The sequence below is a fragment of the Tachypleus tridentatus genome, chromosome 10, assembly GCF_004210375.1.
Source record: "Tachypleus tridentatus isolate NWPU-2018 chromosome 10, ASM421037v1, whole genome shotgun sequence".
In the NCBI taxonomy this organism is placed as follows: Eukaryota; Metazoa; Arthropoda; class Merostomata; order Xiphosura; family Limulidae; genus Tachypleus; species Tachypleus tridentatus.
The window spans coordinates 39714227-39725566 of record NC_134834.1 but is presented as its reverse complement, the minus strand read 5'-3'; the positions used below and the strand labels follow the sequence as shown (position 1 = coordinate 39725566).

At 31.6% G+C, this 11340-nt stretch overlaps 1 long non-coding RNA gene across 2 annotated transcripts; it reads left to right on the top strand.

Moving 5' to 3' along the window:
- The first annotated feature begins 3125 nt into the window (after positions 1–3125).
- On the top strand, positions 3126–7042 carry LOC143228052 (uncharacterized). Of its 2 annotated transcripts, none has more exons than XR_013015164.1 (3): positions 3126–3351; positions 3467–3994; positions 6832–7042. It is a non-coding gene; the product is annotated as an uncharacterized LOC143228052 (long non-coding RNA). The 2 variants fall into 2 exon arrangements; XR_013015163.1 differs by lacking the exon at positions 6832–7042 and adding an exon at positions 5743–6159.
- Positions 7043–11340: the final 4298 nt, after the last annotated feature.

Below are 11340 nucleotides of genomic sequence, written 5' to 3'. Positions count from 1 at the left end.
AATATAAGAATTCTTACGTTCAACCAAAGTAAATAGATCTTAAAAGTGACAACAGCTTTAGTGATAGAATCCAAACACATGTCATTACCTAGGCTGCAGAGGAGCCATTAAATCAGACAAGTAAATGTTCAACAATTATTTTTAGGATATGCAGGAAGGACTTGAGGGTGTATGAAGAAACTAACAATAGTTGCTTGACAGAAATAGATAATATAATTAAAACAAGAATATTTGGGTTCATTGAGTTTAACTGCTTTCTATAAGTAACCAGACCTGCTAATGCAGTGCTGGAAAACAATATTGTTATTGTGATTAAATGAGGTTAATTATGTGAGGACTACTGGAAGGTCACGAAGTGTTGCAAAAGCCGCGCAAGGTCGTTATGTTTGTTAACTCGTGCCGCTAGAGCTGTTAAAGATGTGCACCGTTGAAATCAATCAATCTTTGGCCCATGTTGCGTTGTTACGGTTGCGCGACTTTTTATAATTAAATGTTTTAAATATTTCAGATTATGAAAGAACTACGTACTTGATTAAGAAAAGTTCTTATTTTGTAACAGAATTATCCTGCCGCGTTTACGATCTGCCATAGAACCAGTTTCAAACGCAAAACAAATATAAGCAATCAAAGATCTTATAGCATACCCACATCACGCTATATGCTGTGTCCACTGATTTTTAGCATTGTCAATGTGAAGACTTATCCTGTTTCACTGGGAGGCAGTCAATCCGAGAAAAATATATCTTATTAAAAATGTTTTGTTTTATGAGGAAATTTTATGAAAAAAAGAAAGAAATAACAACAGAAAAAGAGGACTTATTTTGTCGACCAAATGAAAGTAACAGTTTAAAGATGTAATTTTTTCATGTTGGTATTCTATTCATGCATTATTTTATTGTATCATGTCGAATAAATTGCATTGAATAAAATCCCTTTGAAACTTCGTATAGAAACGACAACTGTCAAAAAATGCTCACCTCGGTAGAGGCCTCTTCTTGCGCTCAGTAAAATGACCAGAAACAGCGGAATCCAGCTGGAAAATCTACACAACTACTTAGCGAACTTGGGCGCTCTATATTGTGCTGCATGCACCCATTGCTTGAAAACCAAAACATTTTTACCAACTGCGCAACAGTTGAATTGTTTCAACGAGCACCTGCTAGTTATTATACAAACATCTGTTAGTTAAACATAAACATAATTTTAAAATAATCGTAGTAAAGATGGTACTTGACCAACATTTAGCACCTTATCGTAGAGGATGACTTGTAGTGATGAGGAAGAATTGGAACAGAATAACTCTAAAACCAACTAATTTAAAATATATACAGCAGTTATCACAAAGTTGAAAATTTCGGACATTAAACTTGTTGACAGTATCATCTCATCTATGTTACGTTCAGTAATGCGAGTTATATTCATAGTAAGTCGTGGCAACTTCTCTTGTCTCCTGTTAAAAAAAACAAAAAGTATTTATTTATGATAATTTATATAGAAAACATACCTAATTTTTACTAAAAGTCTGCTGCGGAAAGTTACATAAGGAATTGAAAATGCTAAGTAATAATTACTTATACAACATGTAATAAATGATAGAAAATTACAACAAATTATTATACTTGTAAAACACGAAACATGTTAAATAATTGTAAATGTGTATACGGTCCTGATTAATGAGCGTTTTTCATAATGAATCTTTTTGCCTGTGAAACATAACATTGATCTTTTGTTTAAGTAGATTCAACTTTGGTCATAAATTTAATAGTGCAATGTCGAATGTTCTTTACAGCAATTATTAAAAGTAATATTTGTTGGCAAACGCATATTTGCATGGCATGCTAATTGTTATATTATGATATTTTGTCAAAGAAAAAGAAAATAGCAAATGAAAAAATCATGAAAAAGTTAAAAAGTATTGTTTCAATGGGCGATTCCTATAAAAATATACTATGATAAAACAGATTGGCCAAGGGTAAGTTTTAATGTAATATGTACACCAGGAGCTTTTTCTACATTTAAAACTTAAAGAAAAGTGTGTTAAATTCTATATGGTAGACACTCTTTGGTTTGGGGTTCTGTATGTGAGTTGTTCAGAAGACTGAATCCAAAGAATAAGCACTTAACATTTTGTGAAAAGTTGCAAAAAAATGATATAGTGATTTAAATATAAATTTGTACTAAGTAGTAAAATATTAGAGATAAAAAGATCATTTCTGGAACAAAACACTAATTAATAAGCGGGTATTACTTTAAGTATATTACTTCAATAATCAGTTAACTGTTTTTTTGTATGCTGGTATTTTGTTTATTTTTTGTTTTACGTTCATTAGTTTTTAAAAACTTTCCAACTAAAAAAGTATATGACATTAAGCTGATCACTTTGTAAATTTTACATCCCAATTTCTTTCCTTCGCCCTCCGCTAGTACAGCGGTATGTCTACGGATATATACAACGCTGAAATCAGGGGTTCGATTCCCCTCGGTGTGCTCAGCAAGTACCCCGATGTGGCTTTGCTATAAGAAAACACACAAACACAATTCTTTCCTTTTCTTTCAAATAATTTCATACAGAGGAAACCAAGTTATGGATTGTTATCCTGCTGAATTTTCAAACAAGGGTTAAGTAAATCTCATACACTGGCTACTGAAATGTGGACCAAGATGTCTTTACACTTTCTGCATAATACTTCCAACTTTGACAGTATTTCACTTCCTTCTTGGGTAGAAGAAAAAAATAGCAGAGTTGTAAACATGTTAGTAGAAATGAGAAATTTATTAGCTCAAACTGAAAATTACCAGTTTATTGATTTTATTCGCAAAATGACTTCATTATTACATATTGCAAATGTATACATATTTTATTCATTGCAATGAATTTTTTCCGTATATTACCTTTCACTTAAATAGCTATACTCATTCAGTGCTGCCCTCCATAAGCAAAAATGTTTTTTTGCGCATACCACAAGTGTCCTACCGCTCCTCCATTGGAAATAATTCATTGCAATGAGTCTTTCATGCAAATTACCAGACGAAAACCCTCCACCAATAATAGTGCCACACATTCTTGTCACAAATACAACTCCCTCCATTCAATTCTACTAGCCAAGTGTATTCAGTCATGATGTTTCATTATTCCACACCATCAAATGTAGTATCTCATATGAAGGCGGATGTGTCAACATAATACCTCATACAAAGTCGGAGGCCTTAAATTAATATCTCGCTTGAAATTAGGTGTATCAACATAATATCTCGTATGAAAGAAGATACATGAATATAGTAACTCAAATGAAGGAAGATATTTTTAACAGCAGTTTGGGCACACAAACCAAACTTTACTGAAGCATTTAGGTAAGTAATATAAATAACACTGCCGTTCAACAAAATGAGAAACAAAAAACTTTTTTTTATTTTAGTTTCTTATATGTTAAATCTAAAGCAATGTATTTTCTATCATTTTATTCAGATACGAGAAATACTTGAAAAATCATCACACAAAAATTTAGTAAGTAGTAGCAACTATGAGGAAAAACCTGTTTAATCATTATATAGAATTTCGGTAAGTAGTGTTAGCTATGACTGAAAACCTATTTTGGTATTATTCGCAAGGTTAATTAAATGTACTGACTTTTGAACTTCCAAAGGGGCACTGAACACACTTAGCATTTTGAAATGTGGGAGTACTACAATTGAACACCTAACCCTACTATTCAATTAAAAGATAGTCAGGTATTGAGGCCAGATTAATTTCTGTGTTCCACATACTTTAAATATCAAGAACTGGAAGATGACATGTATATTTCTACAGAGCAATAAAACATCGAAATGAGAGCTACCTCTACCATCTATCAAGGATATCTTACAACTGCAGGTTTTGAAGCCAAGAGGAATGGTGCTTGAGAACCACTTCAGTCGGATCTTAAAAGAGAGAGTCGTACTTAAAACTGATTTACTTACTGTATCGATTGCGTAAAACAGAGAGAAAACTGAAAATGTAAGTTATTAATAATAGACAAATGTATAATTCTTTAAGCTTAACGATGTCTTGATTTAATATCTTAAAATTTTTAATTGTATAAGTACGATATTTCTTACATTTATAACACATTTTAATATTAAACATTGATAATAAAGTATAAAATTTGACCTATGCCACTTAAGGAAATTTAGTTAATTTATTTAGTCCCTAAGTTACATACTTTAAAAGACCATTGAACAGGAACTCAACTAGTTTCTTCAACCGTTATTCACTTTTTGAAACTACAAAGCAAGAATCAAACCGCTTATTCAACCTATACACATCTTTATAAACTATATAGAAGTAAACCAACTAGTATCTTTAACTCCTATTTACTAGCTTTAACAACACATTTAACTAATTAAAATAATCACCTAAACACAGTTTTATAACATAAGTATTTTGTTATGTAATAACTAGAGCTATATAGTATATAAGAGGGTTTCAGCTAGGTATTCCTAAGGATACACCTTGCTAGACTACATAACAAGAATATAACATAACTGATTTTATTAGTCGAAGGTAGTTTTCGCAATTAAAATTGCTTTCGTCACCGCCATTGCAATAGATCAAAACAGTGTTTCAACTTAGTAGTTACTTTTAATATTGCAGACCAAGGAAAAATGAGTTGTTATATGTATATAGCCACACATAAATTAATCAGTAATTTATAAATTTACATGTTTAATTATTTAAAATATTGTTTTAAAAATTGAAATTCAAAAAACACATGACTTAGAGAACTAATTTTGCAATTAACAATGTGTCACTGCACTGTGGTTTTGATTATTTTTAAAGTTTAACTAAAGTTGAAGATGAAATAAATAAGTTATAAAAATTGGGTAACTCTAATAGACTCCTACGTGGCACAGCGGTATGCATTCGGAATTTACAATTCTAGTGAGCGGGGTTTGATATTCATGGTGGGCTGAGAACAAATACCGAATTTTGTAGCTTTGCGATTAATTAATTACAAACGCAATATATACATAGATCAGAAACCTTCTCCAGACAATATAAAAAAAAACTCTACAAAATTCTTCACAGTCAATGAATTCCTCGCCTAAATTGGTTTCATTATTTCAAAAATATCCCAGCTTTGACACAATAAAAAAAGAGTAAATATAAAATAAATTAGTAGGTATAATTAATAAACATGATATTCTCGTTCTAAGACGAATTGGTTATTTCTACTTGTAATATTTAACACTTAAATCATAGATGTGTTTTCATGAACATTACCTGGCTGTTCCAATATTTTATTCTTAATTACATTAATTAATTAAGTTAACAGTCGCCATTGCCTTACTGACAAATGAAAGTACATGATTTGTAATACTGTATTTTACAAAATGCAGATTATATCCTTTTCCAAATTCTCGGTTAACTTAGACAATTCAAACAGTTTTCTCATGATAATATTTAAGTCCTGTTTTCTCTATTTGTATATATTATTGAGAGATCAACTACACTTGAAATTTGTACTTCTGTATTTCGTATATTTATTCATAGCCTACACAAAAATCCTCCAAAGGTTTTAAGTTAAGAGTGTTTTGGTCACTGGATCAAGGTATCTCACTGTACTTACACGCAACAATCCTTGACAGATTCAAAATTATCTTAATTAAAGCATAATATATACAGAATTGTTCAATGTTAAATTCTACACACGTGTGAATAACGTATTTAGAAAATAAAATTACTTTAATTTTCTCCGTTCTCAGATTCTAAATATACTGCAGTATACAGCATGCGAGAAAAAGATGGGGCATGACAGACATCAGGGTTTTTAACGTATCGTCTAAAGTTGATATGTCAACTGTGTAACACAGAACAACTGGAATCTACATCTGTTTCCCGAGATGTCGATTATAGAAAAATGAAAATAATGCACGTAAAGAAGAAAACACACAGTAATAACTAGAACGTTAACAACCATAGCAAGGCAAAAATCGAGAGTCGCCACAACCTAAACGAGTAAAATTCCACACAAAGCTCAGGTTTACTATGTAACTACTGGCATGTGCCTTCTTTAAAACAGTTAAAATATGAAAAACAAAATGTGCAGATAAAAAATAGTTGCTTTTTATGCTAAAATTCGAATGAAACCATATACTACGTTATTTCCCCCATCAGCAGTACTGATACTGAATGTTATTCTCGAAATGGTAACTTTTAAAAAGTAAACTTCAGATATCATATTGAATCAGAATATGTTTCCCATAAAGTTACAACAATCTGCAGTAATATGCAAATAGATTGAGCTTAATTCATACTCGTAAGGTAACTTATGATATGTATAAAATTAATACATTTAGTCTCACTTCGTATAGTTTGTTAAGAATATTCGAGCAAAGCTACAAAGCGCTATTTTCGCTGGTCTTTCCTAATTTTTAACACATATTAGAATTGGATAACACTTGCCAATTAATCTTGGGCTATTCTGATTCATTATTTCGATGTGACGGCCCTAAAGTTTGAAGCACGATTTTTGCGGCAACCGAACACGAATAAGGGACCTTCATGTTTACAGATAAGCTAACCACTAAGACAGTAGTGGTGAACTTCTTTATATTGTAGATTTGTTTCTTACCTAGATTGTGGTTTTGGGGCCGAAATTATGACCGTTTAACATACTTTCAGAATGCTTGACAAATTGAAATTTTCAGTTATAGACTATTAACTGATGATATAGTTTCAAATAAAGAACTGAATTAACAAATTAAGACAATTCTTAAAACCATCACAGAACTGGTTTGCTTGATCATATTTTCGTTTTACCAATTTGAAATTCTCAGTTGTGAAATCTTTAGGTCCTCCACGACTCAACCACAATCGGAAACTTGATTTTATTTGAAGTATGCTATATCCCCGAAAAGAAAACGAAGACAACCTGGAGGACTCATCTCTTTTAACCACTCGCACCACGGTGCAGTAGAGTTACTTGTCAGGTAATAATTACACACTAAAATGACGTCACATAAGAGAAGCTTTCACGTTGCAATTTGTACTGTCGTGACGTCATTAAAACGTGCGTATGCCATAAATCACGAGAAGTACTATACACTCTCTACTCCACAACACAGTGACATATGGATTTCAAGAAATAAAAATATTTCATACCCTTATATTCTTCTATAAAGGTCTTCATAGTCCTTTGGATCCTTATGACCATCTTCCGCTTAAACTAGATTTTTCACTAAAAGATAGAGTGAAATGTAGCAGTTAGTTAACTAAGAAACACATCACGGAATACTCCCCAGGGTTTTGATAGAGAACTCGCTTTTTAGAAAATAAAAGTTTATTATAAAGTTTTGCCATTTCCTAATAAAGTCGTCGGAAAAATTTTACTGTCTTGAGACATTTGCAATAATTTCATAAATCTTGTATGAAACAAATTAAATTGCCCATGTGTTACTAATAATGTATGCAATAAAATATGCGACACTACTCTATTAACGGCCTCGAGAAATAACTACACTTTATTTTTAAAATCATCGTTATTTTAATTTATCATTATTATTTACCATCAGAAACATAAATCGGGTCAGATGTAAGAAACAGTAAATTCATCAATACAGAACTGAGTATATCTAGTAGGTTTTTACCCTCAATACAGACAAAACATGTAATTTGATAAACTGTACAGATGTTAGTATTTTTCGGTGAAAGGAAAAAAATGCATTCGAGACCTTGCCAGTGAGATGATAGAGACAAAATTCGAATGAACACTACAGCAAAAAGAGATATATTTATAGAAACTTATACTTTGGTGATAAAAGTTGTAAAAATAAATTTTATCAGTAAAGAAAAAACTGATTTAAATTTAATTGGACGATATGTAAGAGAAAACTTAATCAGACTATTAGAGAAAAGGAAAAAACCCTGTAAAAGGCTGAAAACACAAAGCAAAGTAAAAGATTCACGAAATTTTAAAAGTAGATATTCGTCTTTTCAATAGAAAACAAGGCGCATTACAAAACCCACGCTACTGTTTTCTTTCAGAAATCTCTAGGTGTCTGTCAGATCGCATCTCTTTTACAAAGATATACAAATACTTTATCTGTGGGAGTTTTATGAGCTGTGTCTATAAAGTTTACCACAATTATAAGAGCCATACAAATATATACGTGACTCAAACATACGAATATGGACACTTCCGGAAACGGTAACATTGTTTGAGATACCCATAGGTCTTACATCTCTTGCTTTATAAAACACGTTCAACAAACAAATATCTGTGTAATGGATGATAAGATTAGTTTTGTTTCAAAAAAACACCAAATAACTGTTACAATAGATTATAAGAATAACAAATGAAATGATTAACAATATATAAAAGAATCAGACAACATGACTTAAATGAAGGCTTGAAGGAAAGACAAATAGTAATGGAATTCTAACAGTATGCCTCCATTTCACTTAGTTGAAAATCGACTTTGCATTAGATAGAAGGAAAACATACACATAAAATTATATGTTGATAAAATTTTGTCAGTAGAGTCATTCTTGAAGAACATCTATGATCTTATTTATTTTTGGTCGTAATGTTAGCAGAAGTAGAAACTTCGTCTGTATTTTGAAACCATTTTAACACGACCAATCATAAAATAGTTGGAACGACCAAATTTTAAAAGCAGAAATACTTTAATTTCATTAGTATTTGCATTTTTTCTACTCAGAATCAAATCGCACAAAGTACTGGTTTTTCCATAGCGTGAGTTTATTATGGTTAAATACGCTTGCTTCCGTAGCTTTATTTTTTCCTGTGACGTATATTGTTGGATGTGTATTGTGCAAGTCCCACTTCTAGAAATTTGTAGAAGTTTCTTAAAAGTAGTAATCAACAACATATCTTATAAAAACGTGCTTGAACATTCTTGAAACTTCGAATGACTCGCGTGATTCATATAAAAACCGTGAAACAGTAATACAAGAAGAATATTGATAGTCACCTACAGTTAGAGTGCTATAGGCCTCAAAAGATACAACTCTGATTAGCTCTAACTAATCGGAAGACTACACAATTTAACTAGCAACATTTATAGATTTTTAACTTTACAAACCGTTCAACTTTAGTAAATCAATTTCGGCGGAAAAAGTCAGCTTATAAGAATGTGCAGCCTATCAAACTAACTAGCTTAAGGAGGAGTGACAGTATTAACGTCAGTAAGTTTGTAAAACTGTTGTATATAATCCATCATTTGTACTACTAGTGGTAACCGTTTTCATAAAATGTAATTTTTGTATTAATGTATATTTCTGTTAAAAAAGAATATCATAAATTTAATACGTATCAACATTTATTTAGCTTCTATTTTCAAATTTATATTTTTACTTATTTGAATTAGTAATACGTAACGTAAGTAACGGAATAAAGAGAAGACTCGTCAAAGATAAAGAATACTACGTAACAAGTTGAATGTTATACACGCCATGTTCTAGAGATCAGATAACAAAAAAACGATGGACTTTGGTTACACATTGTACAAAATAAAGGTGCTGAAGAAGTTAAGGGAAATAGATACTTATTGTTATTTACGTATATTTCTATGTTAGTTACAGTTAGAGTAAAGCTTAATGTGCAGAATCGATTGTTAGGCACAGCTTTTAACATGGATTATCATGTTCATAATTCCTCAAAGAAACTCCTTAATTATAACTCATAATTTAGCTAAAGAAAAAGGTGCTTTGTTTGTTTGTTTGTTTTGGAATTTTGCACAAAGCTACTCGAGGGCTATCTGTGCTAGCCGTCCCTAATTTAGCAGTGTAAGACTAGAGGGAAGGCAGCTAGTCATCACCACCCACCGCCAACTCTTGGGCTACTCTTTTACCATCGAATAGTGGGATTGACCGTCACATTATAACGCCCCCACGGCTGGGAGGGCGAGCATGTTTGGCGCAACGGGGATGCGAACCCGTGACCCTCAGATTACGAGTCGCACGCCTTAACGCGCTTGGCCATGCCGGGCCCGAAAGTTTCTTTTTGTAAAGCCAAGGTTACAGTGAAGTGTATTTTGTTTCATCAACCAAAGATGTCATCACGAAAAATATGATAAATAATCTTAGGTGTGTGTTTGAAGGCACGTGAAAGAATGTAGTGAAGGTATTCTAGTTTGTTTCAGAATTTTAGCGTAAAGCTAAGTAAGGACCTTGTGAGCTCAGCAGTCTTTTATTTTGAACTAGAGGAAAGACAGCTAGAAAAAAGTATTCATTGCCAACTGTTTGACAGATATTAGAATTTTACTGTCCTCTCTTTAGCGGATACATTTTCTTAAAGTGTGATAGAAATTTTGTGACAGCGGGACGCGAATAATAAACCCTCCAGGTACGCTAACACCAGGACGCGCTCTCTCAGTGAAGAAAGAAACGATAGATTAAATAATCGAACTCTGGTTTTGTATTAGTCAACTAAAAAATGCACTTTACGAAAGCGCGAGAACATTCTGTTAGCTTTGATTTTGTGTTTACTGGAAAAATAAAATGTAAAAAAATTCATTTCTAATTTCTTGTTGTTTGATTCGTTTTATTCACTCTGAAAAATGATTTTTTTACAATATATTGTATAGTTTACATAAATACCTGGATACATTTATAACACGTACTTAAAAGTTTAGATGATACTTTTGAATGATGACTCGAGTATTAGAATAAATTAAAACTTGAAATATCTAAAACTTATTATTTTTTAGTTAATAGTCTTTGATATTATTAGACGTGCAATATAAAATCTTAAATAAAATAATCATATAGAATACAAAATAAAGAAGCTTTATGGAATTTAATTTTGATAATTGTACAAGTCTCCGTAGGGGGCGTTATAAAGTCATGGTAAATCCCACTATTCATTCTTAAAATAGTAGCCCTACAGTTGTCGGTGGGTCTTAAACTGCTGTATTAAGGACGGCTAGCGGAATTAGTCCTCGTATAGCTTAAAGCGAAATTCAAACAAAAAAATTATTTATCACCTGACATTGAAAAGTCAATAAAATAGCTCCCTCTTTTACAGTTATTAGATTTGTCTAATATTTCTAACAATTCCCTTAAAAATAGTGAAATTAATATTTAATAAAATACAAAAATTATTAGAAATAACCACTTTATAATGAAGTATCTGATTTTCTGAATCTATCCTCCTCTGTTTAATAGCACGATGGGAGTCTTTGATAGTTAAAATATTAGAATTATTCTGCAACTATGCATCAGTATTGCTATCGGTTGGAAATTGGTTTTTTAAAAAATGAAGTTTAGGAGAGTAAACATCTGAATATTTCGTAATTGTGGATATTCTGCATCGGATTTAAAAGTGAAAGGAAGGTTTA